Genomic DNA, 15,974 nt, shown 5'->3' with positions numbered 1-15,974 from the left:
ACCCATCTGTCCTTGCATCCAGCTGTCCTGTGGCAGCTCTGTGCTTTGGGATGTGCACGATGCATCATCCCATGAAGTCTTTAGGTTTGTTTCCCTAAGCTACAGAAAGGTGCCCTTAGACTAGATCTCTGTGGCTGTCCTTTCTTAACAAAAAAAAAACCTGTATTTCTTATATTAATTTTTTCTGCGGGTTCAAATACAGTTTTTTCTGCCCCATAATGCAGAATTTTACCAATTTGAACTAACCTAATTGCAAATCCAATTACATAATTGTTTTGACTACAAAAAACTAAATGAAGAGTTTCCAGAGATTTTTATTTTGCAGTGTTTAAGTAGGTTTGAAATGCTAGAATTTAACTGAGCTTTTAAAAAAAACAAAAAAAAACAAACAAAAAAAACCACAAAAAACCAAAACAAAACACAAAAACAAACAAACAAACAAACAAAAAACCACACAAACCAACCAACCAACCAACCAAACACACACACACACACACACACACACAAAACAAACACCAAAAAAAAACCTTTATGCTTTGGAAGATGTTAACTTTGGCTCCTAAAATGTATTAGCCCTAATACTAAACACATGCTGTCATAACTCAGGAAAACAGAGACACACAGACTCTTTTTTTTTCAGTGATTTTGGACATTGTCTCCATGTGCAACTTTATACATAAATAAGAATTCTCTCTCTCCCACCCCACCCATGCATTTTTAATATTCTCTCTGGAAAGGGTTTCCTTAAACACTTTAAGGAAGCTTCTTCAAAGACTTTTTCCTTCCTCCCTCCTTAAATCAAGAACTTGGGTGGCCTCTTTTCTGATAAAGGGTGTCAGCCCTTTGAGCTTTGGGGTTTCAGCTCTTTCCTGAGCATCTGTCCTGGCTGATGTTTGCACACACGGTGAAAGAAGCAGGTGCTCTAGGAAGGCTCCAGGAGAAAATGTTACGCCAGCAATGTTCCCGTAGCAATAACTGCAAGGAGCAGAAATTTAGAACTACCTTGGCAGCTGCACTCATGAGCACTTTGGATCCAGAGACTGATGCATTTTAAAAATTGCTGTTTTGGGAGTGTTTTGGAGCCCAGATAGCTCTGACAATGCCCCAGTAACCTCATTGCAGTTGTTCCTCTCTCTAGCACGATTGGACAGTGGGCCACTGTCCAACTGCACTGATCTGTCCTTGATTCAAAAAGGCTGAAAGAAGAGGGGGCTCAGCAGATAGGATGGGTGGGGGTCTGGAGCATGTGTTGTACAGGGAGGGGCTGAGGGAACTGGGCTTCTTCAGCCTTAAAAAGCAAAACCTGAGGGTGATTTTCCTGCTGTCTTCAGCTACCTTATGGGAGGGTATTGGAAGATGCAGCTAGATTTTTCTTGGATATGCACAGCAATAGGACAAAAAGCAGTGGACACAAGTAGGAGAGCGAGAAGCTCACCTACTAAGGAACAGAAAATGACTAGGAGGACAGACAAGCACTGGGCAAGCAGGCTGACCAGAGAATGGGAAATCTCCATCTTGGAAGACAGCAAAAACCTAGATGAGGTCCAGAGCAACCCATGTAGTTGGTCCTGGTTAAGTGAAGAGCTGGATTAGGTGGTGGCTAGAGGTCTCTTCCAACTTGAATTTTTCGGTGTTTCTGTAATTTCTCGTGTATTGTTCCTTCTAATTTTCTTCTGTGCTTGTGGTTTTATGTGCTGTGCCTGGTCATCTCTGAAAACTGCAGGAGAAACAATTTTGTCTGGCCCAGAATGAGGGTCTACTGAGTGATGCTTTTGGCATCCATCAACAGTGATCAATCTTCCACCTTCGCAAATATGTCATTATAAATCATGGCTTGCTTGTTTAATTGACCTTCCAGTCTCTGAGAACTTCTCTTGTGATACTACAGCAGTAAAAAAAAAAAAAATCACAGGATTGGTGTTACACAGGTTGGTAAGAGGAAAGGAGACAGTGCCACACACTAGTAGAAGATGTCTGGAGTAGTTTCATTCATTCTGCCTTCATACAGGATCTTCTCTCAACAGTATAATTCTCTATAGTATAATTCTTCCTTTTGATTACTGCAGCACACTGCCAAATGTGAAGATAAGGATCCTGAGTCACCTCTCTCGACTTAGTAAAACCTGTGGTCTAATCCAGCAGAATACCGACAGCACTGAAAGGTAAGATCCAGGGGAAGCCCTGTGTCACAGGAATAAGAGAAAAAAAGAGAATAATTGGACTGCCAATATTGCATCCAGTCAAGCCAGGAATGCTGGGTCCTTTCTGAAAAGAAACTACACACGGTACCCTCACCTTTTCTTCTGCCACTGGTAGGAAATAGGCAAATGTTCCTATATCTTCTTCTACATAAGCATTTCCAATAAAGTCAATATGATGATATAGGAGCATGACTTAGTTCTTTTTGCCAAGTACTTTTTGATATCTTTGGAAAAAAGTCTGTAAAGGTTTTAGCCATTATTAATTAAGATGATTATTGATTCTTGCAAAATACTGCCTGCTTGGAATAAGATAATGTCACTCAGTAAGTAGTATAATATTGCAACATAAACCAGAACATGGTCTGTGTTTGCCAGTCCAGACATATGTGCACACATTCAGACACAAACATATACAGAGAAGGGCTGCATATGACCCAGCCATGTGTCCTTCCTACCCTGGCTCCAGGGGAACAAGTGGAATATTCAGGAGCCTCAACTGGTTGCAGTGGGCATTTACCATTTTAATAACCAATAGAGGAACTGATGGGCCAAAGAGACAAGTCAACAACACTATGTTTGCTCAATCCAATGACTAACAACTCCTCCAAGTGCTCGTACAGTGCTTTATGAATAAATTATGTAATTCCCTATTAAGGTTGCAGAACACACTTTGGTTTGGGATGTAGACCTGTGGTTTGTGTTGGCTGCATCCAGCCAGTACATTTCAGCACCCCTGTAGCACTGTGAGCTCAGGAGCTGATGGAAGTGTGTCATTATCACAGCAATATGTGCCCATACCTCACAGAGAAACCCATCATCATTGCTGGGTACTTGGGCTCCTTAGGCAAGGAGCAGGCCCTCGATGTGTAATCCAGGGTCATCAGGCTGCTGGGGGAAGAGCAGAAAGAATTATATAAACTTCACCCTCATGTGGTGATGAAACTCCTCCCTAGAGCTGTTAGTTTGGGCCTCCATCCATTTGGGATCCCTATTCTGTACCCTGCAACAAAGTTTATACTACAGGATTCCTGACCCTCAAGGCATTACCTTAATATTAACATCTGTATTTGCTCTCTTTCTGAAAAAATGTACCTGTCAAGTAGAAGCTAGGAGAAACCTTCTCTCTGACACTCAGTGGTGAGAGTGGTGTCCTGGGAAGTGAGAATGTACATCCCTGTAGGCACAGGTGAGTAATGAATCTGCCTTTCCTGCAATCCCAGTGATTGCTTTGCTGGTGGAGTCTTACTTTCTAGGAGGCTTTGCCGTTCTCAGGCAGCCACAGGTGTCTGCACTTGGTGAGAGCCCCTTTCTGTCAGTTTCCTCAGTGTATTGTGACAGCCTTCTGTGTCAAGATCATGAGATATACACGGGCAAGTGCCTTGCTTATAGATCTGCAGGTCCAGAGCATGATGGTCAAAAGCCAGAGGAACTTTAATGTCAGGAAATTAAGGATCTTTGATGTTCAGATGCTCCAGACCTTGGTGTCTACTGAGGGAGGATTTTCAGAGCCACAGTTACTCATTTAAATGCCTATTCAGTATCTTACTGGGTGACTGAGACCCACATCCAGTGAGGATTTTAGATGTGTACTCCTTCTATAGGCTCCACAGTTTCACTCCTGCACTTGGCCCAACGTGTTGAGTGTGTGATGGATACCAGCACCTGCTCCCCCAGCTGGCACCCAATAAACAGAGGCCAAGGAGCACCCACAGTGCTCGGCTTCAGCACTGGATTTTTGGCTGCATCCAAGCAGGAATATAAAATGGTGCACAGGCTGTTTCCTGGTCACAGTATGCCACAGTCTGCATTGATACTGCTCACTTCTCTCTATCCTGGGACATGTTGGCTGTGACTGCAGGAGCAGTGTTGACCCTGGCAACTCTGAACATGGGCAGAAACCATGGTGCCCACCAGCAGCTTAGTGATGAGGATGACCATGTGCAGTTCTCAGACCCATCTCTTGCCTTAATTACTCACTGAGAATGAACATTTAGCTCAGACTACAGAGGCTTGTACGTCTATTTAGGGATGTGCTGGGTTTACACAGTGTGCTAAGGTCCCTTGAGAGATGTTCTGTTTCTGCTGCGCTTCCTCCCAGATAAAGATTGACATAAATTTTATTTATTTATGTTTAGTATTTACATCTGATGGTGAATAACAGCCACAGCAATGCTGGCACAGCTGTGGGGACAGACTGTCACCCACACAAATGAAATCGGAATTTTGGGTTATAAGTCTTTGATTTCAGACAGTATCTTTTTTTGTGGGTAGAAGAGTCCCTTCGTAGCCAAACAAGTCTGAACCCTCATGAACTAAGTACTATCTTTCTGATCTCTCTATCCCTGTATCTTAAGTTAGGAGTTACTAGGGAATTTATTCATACTTGTACTTCTGCCTCTGTTGCCAAAAAGTGGTCAGCTAGAACAAATCCTTTCTGCTTGAAACCCTGCTGAGGTTCCCATCAGAGAGGAAAAGCTGGTTGAGTCCAACAGATAATGTCATGGCTGGAAGTGAAAAGAATCAACATTCTTCCACAGTTTTGAATGAGAAATGCAAGTACTGGTTGTAATTATGAAGGTGAGCAACTCTAAAAAAAGATATAACACCTTCAGCTAGTACAAGTATTTAAATGTCAGCACTTAACAGATCATGATATATTCCATTCATATGGTGGCATATGAACTTTGATAGTATGCACTAGGGATGCACCATGCAAGTTACATCCAAGAATTTCCTCCATAAAATCAAGATCACTCATTTTCTCCTAATTTTGCAAGCAGAGAGCAGCTGTTCGGGCTTTGCTCTGCCCAGCTCTGGCATGTTCCACTTCTGAAATTCCTGGAGTAAAACCTTTGGGCCCTGGTCCACTGTTATTGCTGAGTGGAGGGTCTGCATGTCCAGAGAGGTCACCTGGAAAAGACTCTGCCCAGGTGGAGCTCAGAGGCATCAGAGCAATGGTCAATACATCTCTGGAGCACAGATGTCAGCACAGGAAGGCCAAATATGAAAGTCACTAGAATTGTTTCATAAATAACATGGAGGATAATTAATGACCCCATTATAAAGACACATCTGTGGAAACAATTGCAAATTGACTTTTGAAAGACATTTTTGGCAGAACTGATCTGAAATACCAGAGAGGGGCTCATGGGATTGGAATCTGTTTGCTGCACACAGCATTTGCCCATGGACTCCTGGGGAAGCTGAGGGTGTGCACAGGGCACCACAGAATCACAAAATGGGTAAGGCTGAACTATCCATAGGGATGAACAAGTATTCCTTTCATGTCTGCCAAACACTCACTTGCTCTTCATTGAAATCACTTCCTTCAACCTCAGTCCCTTCAACTTCAGACTCCATGCCACATTTCCTTCCCATGTTTCTTAAATCCTTCATGACTTGTTTGATAGGCTCACTGACTGCTTTACCCTTGTGTAATCCAAAGACAATTTTAAGTGCCTTGACATTTCAAGTGCCTTTTGCATTTTTTTTAGAAGTTCAAATGAAGACCAATTAAAAAATTCGGATCCTTCAGCTTTTCGTGCTGAGAAGCCTTGGCCTTCTGATGCAGTTTGCATTGCTGGTCCCAAGTGATTTGCCATCTCATAAAAAAGAAAACAAAAACACCAACAAAAGCACAAACAAACCAAGAAAACAGGAAAAAAAAAGAGAAAGGAAAATTATGCTTATGTGTCTATGCAGGGAAATGACACACATCCACCTCCTTTCTCAAGCAAACAAACAGCTTCAGAGTAGCTGTTTGAGTCACAGCTGCCTCAAGAGAGTTGAGTAGTGAGCTCCAGTCTTGCTCACTCAAGACACAAGAGATGCTGTCCTTTGTCATAACTAACAAGCAGAGCTGAACCAGTGGCAGTTTGACCACACAAAGATACAAATCTGTCTGTCACTTCATTCTGCATAAGCCCATATTTTAAATAACTGTACACAAAAGCCGCTGCAGCCATAGCAACACTTTTTTAAACAAACTGCTCCTCAATGTAGTTTTTATACATTTATGTAACTCCTTCTTAGGCAAACATAGGGATGTGTGTCTCTATAGTTAGTATTTAAACAGACATATACATATTGATACATATCTGTATGTATATATACACATTTATTTATAGGTACAAACATGTAATGCAGAATAGTGGTCATGCCCTGTAAGTCAGAGCTCTGTGAAGATGCTCAGTGACTCAAAGCACTCCTCATCAACCTCTGAGGGGGAGCCCAACCTAGAGAAGGTCAGGTCACCCCATTACCACTTCAGCCACCAGCCTGGCAGCTGACTAACCTGGTAGAAAAACAGGGCATCATGTTCTTCAGTGTTAAAAAGCTGATGTGACTGATGGTGCTAGTGAGTACAAGGGCAAGCTGGAAGGAGTGGACAGGCTGGAGGAAGAGACATTGCTCTTCTATCGTCTGTTCATGGGATCAGTTCAGTGGATCCATAACCCAAGCTGTTCTCCTGGAAAAGCCTTTTCTCTTTCCCATGGCTGTGGAAAGAGCCCAGGGAAGCAAGTCTTCCTTGTCTTAGCCTTGCTAAACACCCCTCCTATTGCTTACACTAGGATTTACGACAGCTTAACTAAACAGATCACAGGACCAATTAAAGTAAATCCATGGAATTCGAGACACATGAATTTCCACAGTTTAACCACATCAGTTAGTTTTAATTTCTTGACTTTTCTTGTTGCATTTTGCAGCATGTCCAAAGCAGCATCGCACGGTCCTGCAGCTTCAGGGTTCTTTGAGCTGTTTCTCATGTCTGAAGGCAACTTGTAATGGGAGGATTTCAGTGGAACAGCTCAGAGAGATTATTAACATACTTCAGAGGGATATTATGTGGCTATGACAGCTAGAACAGCTTGGACATTTCACCCTATGCCTCTCGCAAGTCAGAAGATAAGAACACAATCCCCCCAAGGCAAAATACTGTAAAATTTCTTGCTGCAATGTTTCTTACTCTGTATCCATGAAATATGCCTTTAAAAATTACTCAAATAATAGGAAAATAAACATTAAATGCTCTTCAAACACATTTTCCTTAAGATGACTATTTTGCAACTTTATATATGCACTGTGAATCATTTCGTCTGATTATTTAAACTGATGCATATACACCTACACTTTTAGCACTATGAATCCCTCTCAGAAATGTAAAATTCTGGATTCATTAATTCAAAAGCTCATCTTGCAAGTCTGTAAAATTACCTGATTCATTTTTATATTATAGAAAAATTAATTGGAGGAATCTGTTGGGTCAATTGGAACAACCCAAGTTTGATGTGAATGTATCCTATCATACAGTTATTTCATATTATGTAAATTGCTGCCTAAAAAGGGGGAAGAATATTTTAGTATGGAATTTACGGATCTTTTCTTCCTGATCTTAATTATTACAAAATTGGGATAAAGCTGGCAGAAAATCCGAGGAAATTAAGGAGGAGTTGTTATCCAAACACACAGGGAAGAGCTCTGTAGCCACAGAATACGTTTGTTATAAACACAGCACTTGTGACTGGGATGAGCTGGTCAACCTTGACGACTCACCATTATCGGAAAGGTGTGGACAAGCACCAAAAGCTATTAAGGTGCCACAACCCTGGTAACAGTCTCTTAAGTGCTTCCCATCTGGAAGAGCTATAAGAAAGCCAGTGTTTTGCAGCATGCACCATGGATGGCTGAAAATGCTTTACATTACAAAAGCAGAGGCCAGTTAAACTTTGTGTGGTTTTATTCGTGGAGGTTCTTGAGTATAGGACAGCTGGGAAGCTAACTGCCTGTTGACATAGAAAATTTAGGAAAATTGTATCCCCAGGTGTCTCCTCATACAACATCTATGCTCCAGTCAGACACAGTGATCTCAAGTCACTTGCTGAGCCTTTTTTCTTAGTGTCAGGGACTTCAGGGAAAAGCCAGCAGAGTGATGTCTAGGAAGCACTGCTGTAAAATCATGAATTCTGTGCCTTGTTGAAAAAATTTCTTCAGTTCCCAGGAAAAGCATAAAGACAGAAAATGGTCAGTTGATAGAACCAGCCTGCAGTTCTGCACACACATAATTTCTGCTGGTTGTAATTGATTTAAGACACTCTCCATGCTATAGGCCAGACATTTGAAATCAGTAATTTGGTCTGGTTCACTGAATGTTGAAATTCTTGCAGTAAATTAAGCCAAATTACCTAAGACTTGCAGATTTTTTGGAGATGTAGTAAAAGAAAAGGGTAAAAATAACAGCAAAACCAGGACAGAACAGACAATTATCTTACACAGAGTGCTCTGGATTGCAGACTGCTGGTGTGGCTGTCTGGAGAAGGAGGTGCAAAGCATCCATTTACACCCTTGGATGAAACACCATCTTATGGACAGTTAAGTTTGAGAAGGGGAGCAAGTGAGGGGTAATCATGTTTTTATCGTGATGCCCAGGGTGAGAAAGGAAAGAACCTCTCACAGCTCACCCTCAGGGTGTACAACCCTGTGTGAGGGACACAGGGCATGGCTGAGGCAATAGGCGTCCTCACACAGGGCTGGGTGAAACCTGAGCAGCAGATCACAGCACTCTGCACAGGGCATGATCAAACAGTAGCCACATGCTACATCCAAGCAGATGGAGTGCAGGTCCCCCCCCAAGACCTAGAGCTCATGTTCTGCTGGCTTAGCAAAATCCCCAGTTTGGGGGGCAGAGATAATGCACATGCCCCAGTTGAGCTAACCGGTCTGCCCAGCACCAACCCTGAGCCTCGCTCAGGCCGTCAACAGGATGGAGGGATGGAGTTCCTGCAGCTCTTTGGATGCCTGTGACATAAGATGGGCAAATTCTAGCATGTGGCTCACAGGACAAGAGGGTCAGCCTCCCTCACCTGCACTGCCAGCTGGAAGCAGAGCTGAGCTTGTTTTTCTCATCATGTCTAATGAAGAGTGGACAACACGAATATAATTTTTTCCAGCAAACATCCTGAGACTTACAGGGTGGGCAGCAGGCGCCCAACCAACTCTTTGGGTGTAGATTGTGGTGTCAGGAGGGCCTGTTCCTCATCCCTGAGGCAAGAGGAGCAGCAGTCAGCCTTGCCACCCACTTCCATGGCCATGGCACAAAACATTCCCAGCAAAGCTGCAATGCAGCTGCCAGAGCACAACAATGGTTCAGCCACAGCCACAGAGATCTCCCACCACAGTGGCTCCCTGGCTAAGCTGACATTTCCCTTGCAGCACTGACATCTCCTTTTGCAGTGCCATGTCCAAAGATTGTTTTCAGTTTGTGGAACCACCTCGGATGCTTTTCCCTCTGCAGGCTCTACTTCGTTGCTTTTCTCTTCCCGTGTCACTAATGGCCCTTCCAATACTCGGCAGTCCTGCAAGGACATTTTCTAGTCATAATTTACCTCAGTGGGGGAGTATGGAAAACAGGATACAGTAACACACACAGATAATACACCAGCAGCCTCAGCTGAGGGCCTAGGAAAATTTCACTGATGTCCTCCACAAGGATTCAGCCTGGAAAACAGCAGCTTGAACATGACTGTGGCTGACTCTGCAACAAATGGTGTCAGGATGTGCTGATCCAGATGTTCTCACTGCAGTCATTTGCCATCTAATGCCATTGTCTTCTGAGCCTCCATTTGGAACTCTCTGTGAGGAGCTTTGTGCTGTCATAGCCCCTCATACAGATGTTTGTCGAATGCGTCCATAGCCCTTGCTTACTTAGGGGATTTCTCATTACCTGGAACTAAATTTAGCCCAGTACTTCTGTGTTGAAAGATGCTGTATAGAAATGCAAAATTAATACATTAAAAATTAAACAAGGCAAAGATCTAAGATACTATCACTACCGCAATATATGGAGTTCAGTTCTCTCTGTATTCCAGAATACTTTTGCCAACCAGGCGTTGCATATAAATTTATTTAAATATAGAAACCTTGGTGTCATTATTTCAAAAGAGAGGACCCAGTCTTTTTTCCAGTTATAGCTAATGAACTGATCTTACTGACTGTAGGGAGAACAATATCCAGGCCTTAGCAATAATGTCAAAAATACGAAATTTTCAAGTCACCTTATTCTTCAAGGTTCTACTCCTAAACAACATATAAAGCATCCATAGCTTGTAAGTAGAGAGCAACTGGTGAATAGATTGACAGGATAGTGTATAGTTAAGTATTTTATAAAGTTTAATAGCTCATTAGATTTACTTTTTAAGAGGCTTTTAGTTAACTAAATGCCTTTCCTTGACATAATTCTATCCATATGACACGTTTTTCCCTGACACGTTCGCACCCATATAAATCATGTCTGTATTCAACTGAATAATAAATTAGTGCCCTCTATATTCAAAAATGAAAAATTAATATAAAATGTGACTGAACTTCTCAACCAGAGTTTTTTGGGGTTTTTGGGGGGTTTTGTTTGTTTTTTTGTTGTTTTTTAAAAGAACTCTTGGTGTGTCTGTGCATCTAAAGTTTATATTCTGCTGTATTATTAGTTGACACAAACTGTATGCTTTCATGTCTGAATTCAACAGCCTTTTACTGCAACTCCATTAATGTAAAATGTGTGTGGCATGATTCTCATTGCTAATTGCAACCTTATGACAATATCCTGCAGAGTCCTGCTGACCCCATTTACAATAGCATAAGAAGCCTAGGCCAGCTGCTAATAGATGCATGCTAAGCTTTTTCTATTGGGTGGAGGGGTTTTGCATAAATAGAAATGAACACAGTCTAAGTCTTAAAATGCAAGTCCTTGGGCATTTGGGGAGAGTTTGGATCCAGACCCAAACTTTGAATTTCCAGGCCAGACCCAGCTGCAGCAGCAGAGGCTCCCTGGTTTTACGGCTGATTTGTTTTGCTCTCAGAAATGTGACCTAAGCAATGGAGCAATATAAACCATTAAATAAAACACATGCTGCCCTCTTCCAGCTGGAGCTGTGATAGCGTCGTGAGTGCAGGAGGGGTTGGTTGTGTTCCCTCGTCTGCCCTCTTTTGATTTTGCTGTAAATTGTCTGGCCTTATGTTTGTGGTGTTACTGACATGGAGCTGGGAGCAGCCGCCTTTCCCCAGCCAGCTCCTGGCTGTTGGCTCCAACCTTGCAGGTTTAAACAGTTTTCTCTTTTCAAAAACAACTCCATTGTGATCCATTTAGCTGTGTTTAGTTTTTACCACTTGCAATGCAAACAAAATGAGGTTAAAGCCTGCCTTCTTCTGCAAAGAGAGCATCTGGAAACACGGCTCAAGGAGGTGGTTGAATAAGGCTTTAATGCAGTCCATATGCCACATGCACAGTTCTAAAACATTTGGAGTGTGGTACACACCATCTTTTTAGCTGTGATGGGAAGGGATAGACAAGGTGAGAGGATGTTCATGGCAGACATGGGAGAGAAGGGCTTGTTCCCACAGGCCCTTTCAATGCTCTCAGGCTTCTGATGAGATTTTTGGGGTTGTCCTGTGCAGGACCTGGAGTTAGACTCGATAAACCTTGTGGTTCCCTTTCAACTCAGGATATTGTATGACTCTATGATTCTATGACAGCCTGCCTGGCTGCTTCAGGCTCACCTGCATCTCAGTGCAGTGGAGTTAATGCAGCTTCATCAGCTGCCATCTGTCCCCTGTGCTGCCCTAACCCTGGAACACACATTCTCAGCTCACCTGGTTCATGTGAGACACACATGTCCTGTCTTAAAGCCAAGTGAGAGGTGTGAGACAGCACATTCCCACATCCCAGGGGTATAAGCAGGCACAGCAAGGGTTTGGAAGCTCAGGGGACAGTTTACCTCAGCTTCAGAAATTGTCACCTGTTTTGTTTGAGAACTAAACCACTGCCTGTTGTTTACACCACAGCCATACTACTTTACTGGAGAGGTGGCACCATCTGGCAGGAAAGGCAGAGGGCTGTCTTACACAGATATGCAAAACTCAAGCAAATTCTGCCTTTTGGCCATTTGATTCCAAGTTTGTTTGTTTTTTTTTTTTGCAAGGATCACAGAATCACAGATTGGGTCAGGTTGGAAGGGACCACAGTGGGTCATCTGGTCCCACCTCCCTGCTCAAGCAGGGTTGTTCCAGAGAACGTTGCACAGAACTGCATCCAAACAGTTCGTGAATATCTCCAGTGAGGGAGACTCCACAATCTCTCTGGGCAATCTCTTCCAGTGCTTCATCACCTGCACAGTGAAGTTCTTCCTCATATTCAGGTGGAATTTCCTGTGCATCAGTTTCTGTCTGGGCACTGGTGCCTGGGTTATTCCTCCCCAGGTGCAGGACCCTGCATCTGCCTCTGCTGAATTTCAGGTAGTTCTTCTCTGCCCAACTTTCCAACCTGTTGAGGTCCCTCTGAAGGGGCTGCACAGCTCTCAGGGTATCAGCCACTCCTCCCAACAGGCGAGGCTGGTATGCATTTTGCATTCATCCTTCAGTGTCACACTTTAAGCAATAAAATTGCACCTTTACTGATAATCAATATAATTTCATGGGGTTTGGGAAATGGAGACATCCATCAGGGACTTGGTGTCTTCTTTTAGGGGCAGGCAACTTAAACCATCTTTAATTCAATTTCCCACTATGCAAGGTGGAGTGGTGGTGTTTCCCCCTGTGCAAAGTGCAGTGGTGACCACTGATGCACTTCCCTCAGAAAACCCCTGTGAAGCTCACTTGGAGAGTGAAGAAGCTCCTTGTAATTAAGGAGCTACGAAGATGCTAATTATCATGATTTGGTGTTCTTTCAAATGCTGCTTGAAGTGGGGACTTGAGTTTTTAAAATATTTTTATGCTAATGCTTTATTTGCTTTTTTTTTCCCCCCTGGTGATTTGTTGAGTGTTAAATGCAATGACTTCAAGTTGAAGCGCAGCACTTCTAATGGAGTGCCTGACCTTTCCACAACCTCTCTGAACAGTATCAACGAAATTTCCAGGCAAGCTAATTAACGGACTGGTACAGCACCAGCCGGGTGTACCTCTAGCAGCTTAACTCTTAGCTGAGAGGATGAAATCCTCCTGCCCTCCCCACACCCACATCTCACTAACAACGACGGATTTGGGACCTAATCAGGCATTAAAACAGAGGATTAGTGAGCTGCAAAGCGCAGTGATCACGACTCCGTTTACAGGGCATGTAGGGCACTGGCAAAAATTACCAAGCATGGTCTCAGTAAATTAATGTCTGCATACCTGTGTGGGCAGCAGAGACTGCTGATTTAACATATGTAAATGACAATTTTGAAAGATCAGCACAAAAAGCAGTGCAGAACAGGAACTTAATGGGAAATTATAATAGAGCAAGGACGAGGTGTAGGGAGGTGCTTGTGAAGCACCAAATACAATTCTACTCTGATATCACATCCCACTGCCATACATTTAAACAGCCACCTTTCTGAAGATGTGGGATATGTAGCACCCTTCTACAAGCTCTAGAAGGTTTAGGGAGTATGGACCCCACTTTCACCTGTGTTCAGAAGAGGTGCCATAAGGAGAAGACCTGCTCTTTGTTTTTCTGCTTTGACTACACCCATGGCAAGGAGAGATTGAAGTACAAGAACACAGCACTAAGAGAAACAGGAATTGGAGGTTTCAGAGCTCAACAGGTGTAATTGTTTGCCTTGAGGATCCTTTACTTGACTGAATGGATCATAAGAAGCAAGATCTTTAGATGTCTATTGGCTATGCCCACAATAACAAATAATTTGGTGCAGTAAGACAGTCTCTCTGAGGACTGGGCCCACACATGAATTTCTGGAAGGTGCTGAATTCCCTCCTTCAGCTCCTGCAAGAAGCCTTCTGTTATGGAGTTGTGACACCTTTCCAAAGGCTGCAGTAGCCAGTCTGGCACCTGGAATAGCTGTCAGCCCTGCTGAGTGAAGGAAGGAACTGCTCTACCATTTGTTTTACACAAACATGGAAAGGTTTGTTTCCTGGCTTTGAGGCAAAGCCATCCATACTGGGCCAGGACTTGGCAGAGAGTTCTGATGCTGTTGGTATTTTCACATAGCTGCTGCGTGAATGATTTTTGCTGCAGCTTGTAGCCCCTGTGGACTTGCTTTTAGAGATGTGATACCACTCCTGGGCAGTCTGGTAATATTTAGCACTTCCCTGTAGACCCGAGCCCAGACCTGTAATTCCATCAGAAGCTTTGTCTCCCCTGCCGAGCAACCTGTATAGAAAAGCAGTGCTCACTGTGTTGGAAACAGGGGTACGGATACAGGGGTGCTGATGACAGCTATGGTGGGGAGGAGGTAAAAAAGGTATCTTACAGTATGATCTTCAGGGGATCTTCTGTGGGATACAGGAACAGGAACCTTGGAGCCACACCAAAGCACTGTCATTCCTCCAGCTCCTCCACCATGGTGACAGTCCATGTGAGCAGCTGCTGCTGTGTTGTGTTCACATGGTAGGTGCATGTCTGCTGTGCTCTCATGGCAGTGTAAAGGGACTTGAAGAGGATCACCTTTGTTCTCATGAAATTTGTTGCTGACCAGTGTTCTCATACCAAGAGCTGTCATAGCATTAGTAACCTGCTTCTACCAGCAAATTATTCTGCTACCCAGGAAACCTTTGTCCCTCTCATGTCATCCTCATTGAATAAAAAGCAATACTACTTCCATCAGGGGCCCAAGTCTCAGCTCTACTGAGTTTTCAGGAGGCTGAAGGCAGAAGAGAGAACAGTTGGCAAATGGATAGTAAGAAAAAGGTCTGATAAAAGAAATGAGAAGTTCAGCAAGTGGGACTGGCAACAGAAGGGAAAGCAGCTGAAGAGAGGAAAGGATCTCAAACTAGAAGTGTCAGTGGATGATGCCGTGGTGGCAGACTTGAAGGCAGACAAAAGCTGGCAAATAGGAAGGTGCCTGTGGCACTTGGCCCTTTATATATAGGCACAAGAAGCACTTCAGGATTTTGTGGGAGCTCTGAATGGTTTAAGTCTTCTTTTAACACATGTGCTGTGTAAATTGCTGGAGTATCTTATAGTACAGCCCACATATGGATTTGGAAGACAAAGTTTCCATGAAGTGCCAGAGTGGAATGGCATTTCTCTGCCTTTCCCCAGAAGACATCTAGTTTGTGCTCCCCAAAATCGCTCTGAGAACCAGACTGACCATTAAAGCAAATGTAAACCTTGCTTTGAAGCCACACTGCTGGACCAGACAAAAGTGCTCAAGGCAGCCACTGAACCCAGGGCACAGACATTTCTTGCACATATAAGCTTTTTTAAAAGGTGGATTACAACTCCCTTATCTTCCACACCTGATAGAAGAAGAGAGGGACCTAAAGTATACTTTATGCCTTCTGGCACAAGATGCCACTTTTTTTTTTACGGATAGATCTTTCTACACTGACAACCAATCACTGAAAGGGTCCAAGTGGAATGGCTTTTCTGTGGTCAGCACATAAACCCGGTGGTCCCATACCTTTTTAAACGTGGAGTGTAGACAGAACGCGTTACTTCCCCTGCTCAGGAGAACTAACAGATGTGTTGTGTGCACAGAAGAGAGACAAGGGAGAGCTGCCATCTGCTGTTGGAAAAATCCTGGTTCATCCTTTAGCCCAGGCACTGCTGACTGCTGCAGTGGCTCATTGATGCCAGTGACTCCCATTATGCTGGTTTAGCACCCAGAGAAATATTTCTCAGTGGGACCAGGGGATTCACAGCCTTCATGCACTGGGGAGAGGTAAAGTTTGCCCTGAGGAGCTGCTGTTCCCATGTCTAACTCGGGAAAAAGACGATGGATTTGCTGACCTTTTGAACCATCCATACCAGCAGCAAAGCAAAGTGGGAAGGTATGGCAAGCCCAC

Source organism: Empidonax traillii, unplaced genomic scaffold (genome assembly GCF_003031625.1).
Source record: "Empidonax traillii isolate 1590-97213 ecotype Southwest subspecies unplaced genomic scaffold, ASM303162v1 scaffold428:size834259, whole genome shotgun sequence".
Lineage (NCBI taxonomy): Eukaryota > Metazoa > Chordata > Aves > Passeriformes > Tyrannidae > Empidonax > Empidonax traillii.
Note: the sequence above shows the minus strand (reverse complement) of the source record.